Source organism: Pelecanus crispus, chromosome 12, assembly GCF_030463565.1.
Source record: "Pelecanus crispus isolate bPelCri1 chromosome 12, bPelCri1.pri, whole genome shotgun sequence".
NCBI classification, from domain to species: domain Eukaryota; kingdom Metazoa; phylum Chordata; class Aves; order Pelecaniformes; family Pelecanidae; genus Pelecanus; species Pelecanus crispus.
Genome location: NC_134654.1, coordinates 27,653,105 through 27,667,473, shown reverse-complemented (window position 1 = coordinate 27,667,473; position 14,369 = coordinate 27,653,105).

Below are 14,369 nucleotides of genomic sequence, written 5' to 3'. Positions count from 1 at the left end.
AGTATGGATTATGAGGCCCATGTAAAATATGAATTAGGAGAAAGTCTAAACAAAGAGTTGTCATTTTCTGAACTGCTGAAACTTAAAGTGTGCTGGAGGTTTAACTTGAAGGAATATTTAATTTGTCTGGATTATTTTTTTTTTCTTTCGAAAACGAATGGAGAAGAGAGCGGCTGACTAGGGGCATATGAGGAATTTGTGGTGTTCTACTCTGTCTTCCAACTTTTCTGTCCCGCAGTGGGACAACCATGTGTGATCTACCGTAGCGAGCTCTTGTCCTGCTGCAAAATCATTTGCCAGGCAAGAAACCTTAGGAAGAAAAACAAAGATCTCGCGGGCAAAGAGCTGCTAAAATAACAAGAGTTGCAAAAAGGATCAGCGATCTCTTCTTCTGTCAGGGAACTAGAAAAGCATCCTGGTGAACTGGAGACGTTTCCAGGACGCTTCCCTGGCCGCCACCTCCCCTGCGGCAGCGGTCTGGTGAAGCGGCTCTGCGGGAGCAGGTACGGGCAGCAAACCTGCGTTTGCTCTGCGGCTCTGCTGCCGCCTTGCCTGCAGTGTCCGACCCCGGAGAGGTGCGCCCCGAGTCCCCAGCGTAGCCTCGTCGCGCTCCATCCTTGCTCCGTGCCTCTTCCCCAGCTGTTGGCAATGCCCTCGTCCTCCCCCCCGGGGGCCGGGCTGCCAGGTTGGCTGAATTTCACACCTAGAAAACGCGCTGAGGTTTGCACCCGGACCCTGTGCCCTGCTGCCCTCCGCTCTGCCATTCCTCGCCCGGCTTTGCAGGAGGCTCTTGTCATCCAAACCCCGCGGGGAAGCGCTGCTGGCAGCTCCTCCTGGCATGCTCCCCATCCCGGAGGAGCACATTAAACCTGCTTGCCCCCCTCCAGAAGGTTGCAATCAGGGGCTCGGCCGGGCTGGTTATGGGTCACCGGCCGGGTCAGCCCCGGCTGCCGGCTCTGCCTGCCTTGCTGTGGCAAGGTCTGGGGGCAGGCAAAGCAAACACGCCAGGGAGCTCCAGCCAGGAGCAATGCCTGACCTCCCCGGCCCCGAGCATCCGCGGAGGTGGGGGTTTCCTGCGGCCTGCCGGCGCGGTGGACGTTGCGGTGGCTGCCTGTGTGTGGTGAGCGGAGCACAAAGCCCCCGGAGACGGCTGAGCGAAACGATGCCACCTTCAAAGCCGATCCGTCTTGGGTTTTTTGGTGCATCGTGGCCGGAGCGGTCTCCCCACCCCTGGTCTAGCGCGGCGTCCGACGCGTGCGCCCACCAAGGCAGCTCCAGCATCGGCTGCGGCATTCGCCAGCCATCGGTGTGAGGCTGCTCACGGCGTCCCCTTGGCCAAGGTCACATCGTTTTAGGGCGGGTGGGAGCAGGGGAGGACGCAGGGAGGGACGTATGGGTGTTTGTACCACCCTCAGCTCCTCCACCGCAGTTTTTTCCTTTATTCCCCTTCAGGGAAGGGTCACGCAGCGGGAGGTTACGTGGGCACACACAGCCCTGCGGGACTGTTAATGAGTACCAGATCCTTTAATGACCCGCTGCTGTACAGGGTGGCCCTCTGATGTATTTTTGGCCGAAATCGCTAGTTTTGTGACTAGTGCAGCTCTGTGGGGTTGGCCAGCCAGAGGCGTGGGGTGTTGGCATCCTCCGGGGATGCGGTCGGGAGATGTCCCTGTCCTCCTCCCGCTGACTCACGCCTGCTCGCTCCTGCGGCCGCGTTTTCAATGCTGCTGCTTCAGGCTCTGCTTTGAGGGAGGGCGAATTCCCAGGGTGAAACCAAAGAGCGGAGCTCGGAGGTTAACAGTTAAACCCAGGGCACCTCAGAAATGTCCCAAATACCTCCCCCGAGACCACAACTGCTGTGAGTCAACCTGCCGCAGCGGGATCCTGAGTCAGAGCGATGGCTGTGGTCTGAAGGGTCATTGGCATCACGAGGAAAGCTCTGGGATGCTCAGGTAGAGCGAGGTCCTGTCTGCCATGCGTTGGGAAGCCTCCTGTGCTGTATGTGCGTGATGCTTGCCACCCTGTCCTTCGCTGAGCAGGGATTGGCGTGAGGGAGGGCAAAGAACGGCAAAAATAATAACCAGAAGTGGTTCAAAGCAGATGCTGTCCTTCCCCGCAGCCCCCGTTTCCCACAGGTTTTCTCCGTAATTTCTGTATCAAAAGCGTTCTTGTTGCCGTTACAGAAAATGTTGGCAAAGCATGTCAAGGGATATGAAAAGACATTGAGACCTTGGTGCCAAAATCCACGTCAGCTGGTGGAGGAGCAGAGGAGCTGGCGTTCGGGGAGGAAAGCGCTTGCAGGGTGCTGCTTCGAGGAAGTATTAGACCCGCCAGGCGTGTTAATCTCTGACCTTCCCAGAAGCGTCCCAAATTGTTTCAACACATTTCAATTATCCGACTGCGCTGCCCAGAACTGCTCTGAACTCAGCCGCTTCTTCACCTTTCGGTGGCTCTTGTTTGGGGGCTTTTTATGAGATCTCAAGGAAGCAGAAGAAAACCCAGTCTGGGATGTATTTACCTGCCTCTGCCTCCGATCAGCCCCTGCTGCAGCACTGCTCCCCCCTCCCCAAGCCCCGCTGCGAGCTGCAGTGCTCGCTGGAGGTATGGCAGCGCTCCAGGACAAATTACTGGTGCTTCAGGAGCGGCTGTGGAGGCAGCGTTTTGGGTTTGCTTTGTTCCGTTTGACGGGTCTGGAGGAGCCCCTCTGGCCTCTGCCGCTTCGGCGGCTGTCGATCTCGCAGGGACGTGCAGTTTGGGACCCCAGGCAGCGAGCTGGCAGGAGAGAAGCCGCTTGCCTGCCTGTGCTGCTGCTGTTTGAGGAGGGGTAGCTGCGTTTTGCGGCAGATGTGCATGAGGGTACCTGCCAAAACCGTGCTGGGGGAGGCAGGAATGATGGATGCAGGTGCTGCTTGATGCGGGCAGAGCGAGGTTGCTCCAGGCTCCGCTGCCCAAGGGGGTTCCGGCACCGCCCGGCCGTGGGGCAAAGCCCCCTCCAGCCCAAAGCAAACCTGGAGGTGGTGACAGTTAAAAACTCAGCGGCCACAGGCAGCTTGGGTTTGCCTGCAAAGTGCTGGAAAGCAACCCTTTCCAGCCAGGTGTGGGGCAGGGGGGAGCAGAAGTGGCGTGTTTTTGCAGCGAACGTTTTGAGGCGGGTGATAAAATGCTTCTAAACAGTCTCCCTTGGAGCAACATCCTCCAACTGGAGGCTCTTAAACTCTTTGCAAAAGTGACTGCTGCACATGGCATGCAAATCCCACTGCAAGTGAATGGGACTTTGCCTGTTAGAAAGTTAAATCCCTTCTGAAAAACGGGACTTGGGTATTTCTTAGAGCCTACTTACAATTTTACCTTTATTCTCCCTTTATGAGCTGATCTTTTGCTCTGCCATATGGTGAATGTGGCTGTTCTCAGTGGGGTAGGTAGATACGGACGTTTTCCCCTTGCTCTGCTGAAGGTATTTGAAAATCGGCTTCTCCTAATTTATAGCATTTCTGGCCTTTGGGAAAACGTGGCTCCTCTGTCCTCGTGCCCTTTACACGCACCCACCAGCTCGCATCTTCTGCCCGAGGAACAGGGGAGGTGGCAGCTGAGAAGGGGAAGGTTCTAGGAGAGGGTGGGTTTGGCTGAGCCGGGCTCAGCATTGAGCCCATCTTCTCCGTTGAGCTCACCCATCTTTCCCCAACCATCGTTATGTGGCATAAGCTCTCCCAAGGGACACCACCAGTACCGAGCTAGAGCAAGCCAGACCCATGGAGCCAGAAGACGACCCCTAAGAGGTTGACATAGGAGCAGAAAAAGCTTTTTAAGCCTTTTTGGCTGCATGCGAGCTGTTAGGGAGAGCAGCGAGGACAGAGCCCATCGGAGACACGATGCGAAGGAGGCACTGATTGAGCCCTGCCGTCCCTTCTGGCTGGTGAGAAATGGTTGTGTGGCTGCCTGGGGTGGGGTTTTTAATTTATTTTAATGAGCTAAAAGTATTGCACGGAAACGCGAAGCCCATGGTTGGATGGGTGCAGGGGAGCCCATGGGTGGCTGGGGCTCTTTCCTCATGCGGCGGTGGGGCTGCGAAGGGAGCCCAGCACCCATCGATTAATTAAAATCTCAAACCCGTGCACAGTCCAGTTTGCCTTGGCTAAAACCAGTGTGAGAAACTTCCTCGCAGCATTTCTGCGTCGTCCCGGCTGAAGTGTTGTCATCCAAGGCTGCTTTGCATGACAATGAGTTAGGCTCTAATTATGCGCAAGGATGCTAATAGGCACAGAGCGGGCTGGATCTCCATGGGAAAACTATCTGTTTGCGAGGGGCGGGGGGCGAAAAGAAAAAGAAAATCCACCCAAACAAAATAAACCATGACAGTTTGCAAGGGAGGAGGACTGGGGGCGAGAAAAGGGGATGGGAGGCAGAAGAGGGGTTGAGGAAGGCAAGTATGAAGCTAATAAGGCTCAGTTTTGGCTTTTTATTGGGGTCTTTTCTCTCTGTAAGAGACATGCTGGTCCTGGGCCTTAGTGGCTCCTGCTGCCCGCGGGACTAAGGTGACTGAAATCAGTTCTGCGCTGTTGATAACTGCAATGATCTTGTGCAAAATTGGGTCTCTCTGATTTCCACGTGCCAAATGAGAGTTGTTCTTGCAGTGCCGTGCAGCTGGATCTCGGGTGGGCAAGTGGGGAGAAACTGAGGCACGGAAGAGCTCAGGTTTGCCTGCACACCAGACGTGTGCGTGGGAAGGCTTGGGGGACCCAGTCTTGCTTTTCTTGTGTTCCCAGCGCCTTATGCTCCAGCACTCACCTGTCCTCCTTGTTTTATTGCTCTCGCATAGCTACAAGGAGCAATCGCTATTTCATAGCTGAAGAAAAGGCAGCTGGAAATGAAGGTTTTCACCCACAGCTGCATTAAGAGGCTGATCTTCCCAAGGGCAGTTGTGTTCTTTTCCAGGATGCCCTGTTGGCTTTTCCTTCCTACGTTTGCTAAGACCGTTTTGCAGAGTGGGGTACAGGAGCGAGACAGCATCATCCACTGCATTCTCCCGAGTGTTCTGGGCATCGTTTCCCCTTTTTCTCTCCTACTTTGAGAAGGTTGGGGTGACTCTGGAATGGGGAATGTTTGACAGGTCATGGATGAACCTGTCTGAGCTTGGGTTTCCAGGTCCATAAAGCGACAGAGATGGAGACTGAGAGAACGTCAACCCATCCAAGGAGGGGAGCGGGACCTAGAAATTCCACATTTTAGACCAGGGTCTGTCACAGGCTCGTGGTAGGACAAACTGGGTCTTGAGGCCTTAGGTTTGGCATCTTCAGAAAAGCCGACAAAATTCCTGGCACTCTCTGAAGAGCTGCAGAAGGTGCCCGATGACCACGCACCTGACACCTGCTCGGGGTTGTGAGAAAATATACGAGAGGCGCACGGATGGAGGCTGCTAAGTGTGTAGTGTTGTTATTAGCCCTCATTGAAATGCTCTTTCACTTCGTGAGAACGAAGAGCATTAAAGAGCCAGGTGCAAGAGTCTAAGGAGCTTAAACCTTTCGCTCCCTGTTGGCGTTGATGCAGTCATCTGGCTTTAATGATATTGGCATTACCCGCTCTGTCGGCGTTTAAAACGGGGGATGTATTTTTAATGTCCAGCTTACAGGGATTACTTCTGCGTTGTTTCTTTCTAACCTCCTCGTGTACCGTGCGAGTCCTGGGAGAGGACAGTCCCCACCCAGCCACCACCAGCAGCTGCCACCAAAGAAAACACAGCTGAAAACACCGTGGCTGCTTTTTTCCTGATCAGACCCCGGGCTAAGCAACCTTCTGCTGAGAGTGGCGGGGTGAACCGCGCTTACGCTACCAGGGTAGGACTCCTTGGGGTGTTTCCGCACACGAAGGGGCTCATCGTGCCGATGGCTGAGGCAAGCTGGGCACCACAGCAAGTGCTGGATCTGCAGAATTTCCCCTGCTTTGATGTGAATGTATCCCACCCCATTGCAGACACACGGGGTTTGTCTTCTCTGTCCTTCAGCATGAAGGTTCTGGAAGCATTCAAAAAATGGGTAGACGTGGCACTCTGGGACATAGTTTAGTCTAGTCTACCCTTAACTGGTTTAGTGATGGACTTGGTAGTGTTGGGTTAATGGTTGGACTGGATGATCTTAAAGGTCTTTTCCAACCTAAACGATTCTATGATTCTAAGGTCTCCAAACGCTGTTGACGCTGATGCTGCTTGTTCCCATGAGACAGCTCATCGGGGAAGGGCTGGAATGATGGGACTGCCCAGGTAGCTCCCGCGGGGGTGACATGCATCTGCCCACCCTCACCCAGTTGAGACCAGTAGGATCTGCTGGGCTGGGAGTGACTCTGGGCCCTCGAGTCTTCCTCGTGCCATCATAGGGGTGCTGGGCTGAGAGGAGCCACCTGCTTCCTTGAAATCGCCCTTCTGCTATCTCGGTACCACTGCGTAATCACTCCCCCCCCTAAACTGAGTGCGTGCCAGCCCGATGCTAATGAGCTTGATTGCTCCCCCTTGTTTTACATTGCATCACCAAGAGGCAAATCTGAGCCTGGTTTGCTCCAAATCGTTGGGGTTTGGGGGAGGGAGAGGAGGACGTAAACATCCAGGGTGGATAAATAATCATCTGCGAATGAAAAACTCTGCGTTTTACCCTGAGAAAAGGGGGATAGACAGACTGACAGACCTGATGACAGACCGAGCTCGAAAGCACCCTGGCCCCACAGTGCGGAGAGATGCTTTATTGTTTGATCTGGCTGTGAGACAGATTAGCAGCCCCAGGTGGAAAGTCATAATCTGCATTTAAATGGGCCGGTTATAAAAGGTAGGGAGCCCAGGAGCCCGCAGCATTATGCTGCGTCTTTAGGACTCCGTAATCTCTCTTTATTTTCTCCGCAGTCTGACCTGGGGGCACGGTTTCTAATTACCAGGTCACCCTGCTAATATTGTCATTTCCAGCCAGTGGGTGTGAAACCATAGCAACGCCACATTTGCTTCCAAGTTTCTAGAGGAATAAAATTTGCCTTTTAATCACAGAAAATGACTGGGTGTCTCCCCACCTCCCCCCCAACTTACTCCTCACTAATGCAATTCACTGTCAGGGGTTTTTAAAGATACTTCAGATGGGACCTTTCTGAAGCTTCACCTTGTGGCTGTGGCCAAAGACGAGGGACCAAGGTCTCGGTCTGTGAGGTTGTGGGCTCCACGTAGGCTGTTTGGGATGCCAAAGCTTCACTGAACGCATGTGTCGTTCACCAAAGAAACTCCGTACTTTCTTTGTAGTACGCTTTTTCTCTTTAAAAAGTTGTTAAGTGAGCCGGTGAAAGAGGAAGAAGAGGGTATCGGACACAACTGAGTTACAGGGATGTAAGCCGTCATCACACCGTAGGGCCGTCCATGCGTGCCTGGGTAGCTTGGCTCAGCTGGGAGGTGACCACTGGGATGGTGGCTCCAACTCATGGATTTCACCTCCCAGTTTGGACAGCTTGGAAGAAGCCCACGGGGAGTCAGGAGGCACCAGGGCTGGTGTGGTGGGCACGTCCTGTGCTCCGTGGCACGACGGCATTGGGTTACCTTCCCCTGTGCATCTCTGGTAGCTTGGGGCTTCCAAATGTACGTCCTCCTGTCCCTCACCTGCATTGCAAGTGCTAAATCGAAGGTGTGTTGAGCCAGGTTTTTCTCTCCTTGGAGCAGACAATAAAAACTTGACTGGGATGAGTCCAAAGAGCTTCAGAACGTGGGGAGGCTGGTCTCCAGCTCCCAAGGGCTGTGCTGGCAGCGCTGCGGGATGCCTGGTGAAAATCTGCCCTGACGCTGGGAGAAGTTCATGTCGGGTCTGGGCTGAAACTCCGTCCCTCGGGCCTTCCTCCTGGCTCTGCACGATGCGTTTACTGGGTTTCAAAAGCAGTTTCTAACTCAAAGTGAGTCAGACGTGAACTGGAATCACATTGTAAGGTGATTTTCCAGCTGACAGGAGTAGGTTAATTGTAAACTGTCTACTGAAGCTTTAAAACTCCTGTCCAGCCTTATTATTAGCAGTTTAAAATTTATGGAGTGAGACTTTGCTTGGTGATAGTTGGTTTGTGCCCAGACAACGTGTGTAATTAATCCCCACTTTGGGGGAAGGAAAATCAAATGTAAAGCTCTTTTTTTTTTTTTTTTTTTTTTCCCCCCCGCTTCCCCTTGACACATCTCGGGGTGTGTGGGGACCTGGGAGGGCTGCTGGGCAGAAACGCTGTCCTACCTGTGCTGAGCTGGAGGACCACATGTCATCTTGAGCACCAAGGTTAAATCCTTTCCAGTAGTGAGAAACTTCACTTTGTACTGAAGGAAACTCCAGGCTGGGGACTAAACCGGTCCCCTGAATCGCTGGGAAATTCGACCGTGGATCTGGACTCTGCGGGCTGGAGATCCCAATGGGATTTTTAGGGAGGATGATGGAGGTGACGCCAGATCCAGGGGTTGGAGCCGACCTGCTGCAGGGCAGGGGATGGGGCCAGGTTGCCACCGTGCTGGTTGCTCGTACCGGTACCCCCCGCAGCTCTGACTCCGGGTGGGTGTTTTCTGCACGTGGCCGTCTCGAGACGGCCACACGTTATTCAGCCTGTGGGTTTCCACAAGTCGGAGCTACGACCTTGTTAAAATTTTACTTATTTCCAGGCTGAATAGCTGCATCTGTCTGGCTTGGGCAGCCCTTGGACCCGGTTACGCCTCTCTCTGTCGGGCTGAAGAGCTGTGTTATTGCGTCTCTGCTCCCGGAGCGCTGCGGTTACAGCGCTCGTAAGCTGCACAGACCGAGCTCTCAGACTTTCTCCCTGTAAAATGTTTTAGTCACTGAAAACTGAGAGCAGCTCCCAGGCAGGTAATTAATTAGAAATGTGAATTTGGAGGCTTGTTTCCCTTCCCTTCGTATAGTCGCTGTTATTTCTTATTTCAAACGATTTTTATGGAGCCTCTTATAAACATGACTGTGTTTTAATGGAGAAATAGCTCCCCTCCCCACCCCAGCTCTACAAACAACGCGTCTCAAAGCTCAAGCCACTCGCCACTGATGGTCTCAGCCTCTACGTGCACGCGTGTACACACGCACAGAAGCGCGCACACGCGCACATACAGAATTAAACTGGAATTTGACAGCCGCAGGGTTGGCTGAGCAGCTCTGATCCAGCTCCCCGCGCGTGGGCCAAGCTCCCGTTGACTTCAATAGAGTCTTGCCCGGTTTATGAGCCTTCGGAGCGCAGCCCTGAGCAGGGGCTGCTTGTATAACGGCTATTGCGTGATTAGTATTTGTATTACAATAGCACTTCAGGACCCCAGTTGCGGCTCAGCGCCCCATTAGAGTAGTCCTTGTACAAACACGTAGTAAAGAGGTGGGCTCCGACCCAAGGAGCTAACAATCGAGGTCTTTACGGCCCCCGAGGCACCTTAGGATCAATTATTTATATTACAGTAGCACTTACGGCATGTCTGTGCCCACGCTGACGTGAGCGGCTGTGGTGTCTGTGGCCTGTTCCTGGGAATTTCGGGATCTGCGGGACGGGCGGGCGACAGCGGGCTTTGCTGCTTGAGCCGTGACCGGCCCCTCGGTAATGACCCGCTCCTGCTCCAGAGGGGTTAATCCTGCCACGGAGGTGGCTTTGCCTTCCCCTCCGGGACGCAGATTGCTGGGGGGGCTGGAGGGGGCTGCGGGAGCCTTTTCCCTCCCCTCCCTCGCGCGTTGTTAGTGGGGTCCTGGGTGCAACGGGTGCTGCGTAACCGCTTGCTCTGGCGGCACCCAGCCGCCCGCCCTCGCACCGTTGGAGCGGGTGCTGCAAACCCAGGGCACGTGGGTGCGGAGCAATCCGTGCGGGTGGGCGCAGCCCCTGGCTGGGGGTGAGCAGCCTGGCTCGGAGGGGGCAGCAGCGCTTCGGTGCCCTGAAGCACTGCACGGTGCATCCTTATGGATGGAGTCCCCAGCCCTGGAGGGGTTCAAAAAACGGGCAGAGGTGGCACTTGGGGACATGGTTTAGTAGGCATGGGGGTGTTGGGTTGATGGTTGGACTGATGATCTTAGAGATCCTTTTCAACCTTAGGGATTCCTAGTTTTTACCTTCATTATAAATAATCCAGCCGCCAAGCCAGGACACATGAAATTGCTGCTCTCCCCTTAACTGGTTTGGTGGTGGACTTGGTAGTGTTGGGTTAATGGTTGGACTGGATGATCTGAAAGGGCTTTTCCAACCTCAACGATTCGATGGTTCTGGGATTCTTAGCACCCGCGTCCCGAGCGGCGAGCTGCTCCCACCCCGCTGGCGCTGCTGTCCACACCTCCGTCCCCAGCCGCCGCCGTTCTGATCGGGCGAGAGCCTGAAAGGCAGGAGCCTTGTGCTAGAGAGATGGGGAAGGCTTTTTTTCAGCATCCTCTCCGATTCCTTGGACCCGTTCGTGTCTCTGAAGTTCTCCTCTCTCCCCACCTTTTCCAGATGGGTTTATCTTTACAGCATCGAATCCAAGCATCTTAGTCAAGTTTTGCTGGTGTCAGCAGGGAAAGGGGGGCTTGCATTTGTCCCCCCTTCCTCAGACACCTCTCCTGTGGTGACAGCAACTCCGTGCCGGGGGCTGGGGGGTCCCAGCTGCTGAGCATGGTCCGGGAGGGAGCCTAACGCTGAGATGCTGGGCGGGGGGAAACCCAGCTTGCTCTTTTCACTTTGACATATAAATCTCCATCTCATTTAACCACCTGACTCCTGGAACTGGGCCCTGAAAAAGGAGAAGAGAAACCCTAGCAAATCTTGCTTGACTTGCAGCAAGCCCGGCTCCGCTGTGATATATCGCTGTTACACGTCCCAAACGGTACAGCTGGGCAGGAGCCGCAGCCGATCCCAGGATCCCGGCACACAGCTGGCTGCGATCTTGCCTTCTCTCTTGGAGAAAGCCCTGGCTTTAATACGATGTCAACATGAACAGCTGGCTGAGGAAATGCAAATTGAAGCTACATTTCTGAGCAGCTGACACCGCTGCAGGCAGCCGGCACGCAGAGCTGTGTGTGGCTGTAGCCGGCCGGGCGTAGAGCCCGGCACAACGGGGCATTACAGGAACCCGGGTAGAAGAAGGGATGTGCCACTGGCTCCCCGGGGCCGCTTTGAAACTTCCTCCCCATTCTTTTAAAAAAAAAAAAAAAAAAAATTATATATCTATATTGCTTGTTTTTTTCTGACCTGAGGAAAAAAGCAAACTCATCGCTAAACCAAAATACAGCACTGCCACGGGGAAAGCAGCCGGGCGCACGGCTCAGCCTCGCTCTGCCCACCGCCGTCCCAACCCTGCGGCTTTCTGCCGGAGCTGGGGGGCTCCGCCGGTGCCCCCTGCCCTGCCCTGCCCTGCCCTGCCCGCAGCGCTGCCGGCGCTCCCCGACCCGCCGCGCAGCATTGCAGCCGCCCCGGTGCACATCTGCCCCTGCGCCCGCTCTTATCTGCTGCGGCTCAAACCTGCCCTGCAGCATTGTAAGAGTTCCCTTGAATTAATTTTTTTTTTTTTTTTTTTTCCCCCCCACCCCTCCTGTTCTGCTTTCTAGCACAAAGTGCCCCGAAGCTTTGCGACTTTTCCAGCGTTTTTCTCTTTCTCGGCGTCCCCCTTGGCCCCCGCCGTGCGGAGCGCAGAGCCCCGGCGGTGGGTGGGCAGGAGACTCGGAGCTGCCCGGGGACCCGCGTCCAGCTTGGCTTTCCCGAACGGAGGCCAAGAGCATTGAAGCCCACACCATAAGTAAACAGCGGAGAAATTACGGGTCCAGGGTTGGGTCATGAGCTTTGCTCTTTGGGTTTCTTGCGAGGAAGATATCCCTCGGATGCTTCCGGCTGGAAGGTGGAGCCGGCTCACGGCGGGGGGAAGATGGAGGGGAGGCGAGCGCGCTGCGCTGGGACAGAAATGCCACCGCAGAGCCCCGGCGCGGCTGGGGCTGGGGCTCGTTGCACCGCTGCCTGCCCGGGAGCATCCCGGCTCTGCCCCGCTCCCACCCTCCGGTTCTCCCTGCGCCCGGCGCAAACTGGGGGGAGATGCGCAGGGTCCCTCCCAGCCCAGACCCCCGGAGAGGCAGGCAGGCAAAGGCTGTCCCATTTTTGGGACTTTTTCCAGCTTGTTGCTGGGTAACAGCCCAACCCACCCGCACGAGCATCGGAAAGACATTAACTGGTTTCTTGAATTGTTTGCAGCCGGCCGCCGCTCTCGGCGGTGCTGGTGACAGGCCTGCCACGTTCTCGCCGGGGCTCCCGGGCGCTTCCTCGCCATAACGCCGGTAGCTGCATTTGTTCTTCATTCCAAAGGAGCAGCAAAGCCAAAACTTGCAGCGGGCAAAGTCCGATCGTGGCAGGGGAAACCCGCCACGTGCTGCGGAAAAATGGCTGGGACCAAAGCGTTCCCACCAGCCGCGGTGGCTGATTGCACAGGTAAATAGTGACACTGACCCTCGCTAATGCACAAAGTAAATGAATCCCTTTCAGTTAATTGGCTTAAGTGTTACTTGTAGCGAGGGTAAATATTTTACAACGGCGCGGAGGCTTTGCATTGCTCTTTGTGCTCTGCGCTGGCGCAGCACCGAGCGGCGTCCTTGCCCCGAGGCGCTCGCAGTGAGCCCGGGGAGCAGGTCTTGCAGGTGGGCTTTTTGGCAGGGGAAAGAGGCCGGAGAGAATAAATTATTGGCCAAGTTGATGCTTTATCAGCTCAGTCCCCGTGCCCTGTGGGGGCACCCCGAGGTGTCCCGCACCGCACTCGGCGCGCAGCGCGGGGCTGCCGCGTGCTCACCGCGTCTTCCCCGCGGCGCCTGGGTCAGGTTATTACGTTTTTGCAGAAGTTTTTGTTGAGTGAATAACTGAGCCCGCGGAGGGGACCCGCGCAGACTCGTGCTGTCACCAGCACCTCCCGCAATGACGGCTGCACGCTTCTCCGAAACCAGCGGGGCGGGGAACTTGGGAAGCAGCCGTGCCGCGGGGCGGGGGTACGGCGAGCGATGCTGCAACGGCAAGCGATGCTGCAGGTGGAGGGGGGGGCGAGGTGGCAAAGCCTTGGGTGGGCTCGATCGCCCGGAGCACCGTGAGCGGCTCCCGAGGAGCGCCGGGGGTCGGAAACCACGGGCGTTTGGAGCGGCGATTGATCTGGGGTGGCTTTGGGAAGAAAAGCGACGCCTGGCCGAGCCGGGGGGATCCTGCCTTGCACCGCGCCTCCGGGGCTGCAGGAGAGCCGGGCTCGGGGCGAGCAGTGACGCTTCCCTTACACGCGTCCTACTTGGCGGTTTCGGGGCATTGCGGCTCTTTTGGGAGACTTTCAGCGCTTTGGGGAGGAACGACCTGCAAGCCCGAACCCCCCCGGCAGCCCCTCGCCCCCCGCTCAGCATCCTCCCCGCTGGGAGCGGACAGCCCGGTGGCCGCAGCCGGCGTGGCTTGGGGACGGCTGGAGCTCATCTGTCACCTTCGGCGTCCGCGCCCCGAATCGTCACCCTGCTCTGGTTTTGTCCGTCTTGGAACGCCCTTGCTTCCCTCGTGCCTGGCCAAGGCTTCCCCCGCTCCGGTTTCTCTTCGGCTGGGCTCAGGACCCGCGCCCATACAAGAGGGGGGACAGCCCAAGCCCCAGCAGTGAAGCCAAAACCATCCTGCTAATAAATCAGACGCTGGCGGGGTGTTTAACTTTTAATACAATGTATATTTATTGCAAACAATAATATACAAAAAAAAAAAAAAAAAAAAGGTAAGTTTCACAAAGAGAAGGATCTTGCAAACAAAACAACAACAAAAAAAACTTACCTAAAGACAAAATATGATTTAAATGACAGGTCTTTTAAGTTACAGAAATACTTTAAAAAGATCTGCTTTTATACAGAAATAGAAAGATGCCATATTATAAGAGTGCTTTAAGATTTTTTTTTCTTCTACTGAATCCCTAAAAAAAAAAAAAAAAGTTAACAAATATATCATTTTTTTTTTTAAATAAAAAAAGTTTGCTGTCTTTTTTAAAAAGCAATCCTTAACTGTTCAGCCACAGCTTCACCAAAGTCAGTGTCCCCACCTCAAGCCAGTTTTGGGGGGTGGAAGGCTAAAACGGTGCCGCCCCCGCGGCACGGCCGGGGCGTTGGGTCTCGTCCTCGCACGAGCTCGTGTGTCCCAGAGAGCTGAGGCAGAAAACAAGGCAAATGATTCAGTGATACGCTACATTTGCAATCTTTAGTTTGTACAATTTTTTTTTTTTTCCAGTTTATCCTTAAAGACAAAAGAAAAAAAAAAAATGGAAGAGCACAAGTTTGTACAAACCCAGGACACAGATTCCAAAAAGAATAATAATAATAATAATAATAAAAAAAAGAATTAGAGAGATAAATAAAGGACTGGTTACAGTTTAGACCATAATTTAACAGGCACGG